The sequence below is a fragment of the Gavialis gangeticus genome, unplaced genomic scaffold, assembly GCF_001723915.1.
Source record: "Gavialis gangeticus isolate Ggan-Ray unplaced genomic scaffold, GavGan_comp1, whole genome shotgun sequence".
Taxonomy (NCBI): Eukaryota; Metazoa; Chordata; order Crocodylia; family Gavialidae; genus Gavialis; species Gavialis gangeticus.
Window position 1 is genome coordinate 85,593,879 of NW_017729034.1, and position 617 is coordinate 85,594,495.

The following is a 617-nucleotide window of genomic DNA, read 5'->3' on the forward strand; positions in this document are numbered from 1 at the left end:
CAGTCCTCCAACTGCGGCCTGACCAGTGCCGCATAGAAGGGGAGGATCACCTCCTTGGACCTCCTTGAGATGCATCTGTGGATGCATGACAAGGTACGGTTGGCCTTCCTGACTGCATCCCCACACTGCCAGCCCATGTTCATTTTGGTGTCAATAATGACTCCAAGATCCTTTTCTGTCTCTGTACTGACGAGAAGGGAGTTCTCCAACGTGTAGGTATGGTGCCGGTTGTTCCTTCCCAGGTGCATCACTTTGCACTTGTCGGTGTTGAATCCCATCCTATTCTTATCCACCCACCCCTGTAACCTGTCTAGGTCTGATTGCAGCCTATTGCTCCCTTCTAGGATGCCCACATCCCCCCACATCTTAGTATCATCAGCAAGTTAGAACAGGGTGGTATTTACCCCCTCGTCCAAGTCGCTGATGAAGATGTTGAACAGTGCGGGCCCGAGGACCGAGTCCTGTGGAACCCCACTGCCCACGTCCCTACAGGTCGAAAATGACCCATCCATTACCACTCTCCGGGTGCAGCCCTCCAGCCAGTTGGCGATCCATTTGACTGTGGGTGTTGACACAGTCCCCCAGTTTCTTGATGAGAACGGGGTGAGAGACAGTGT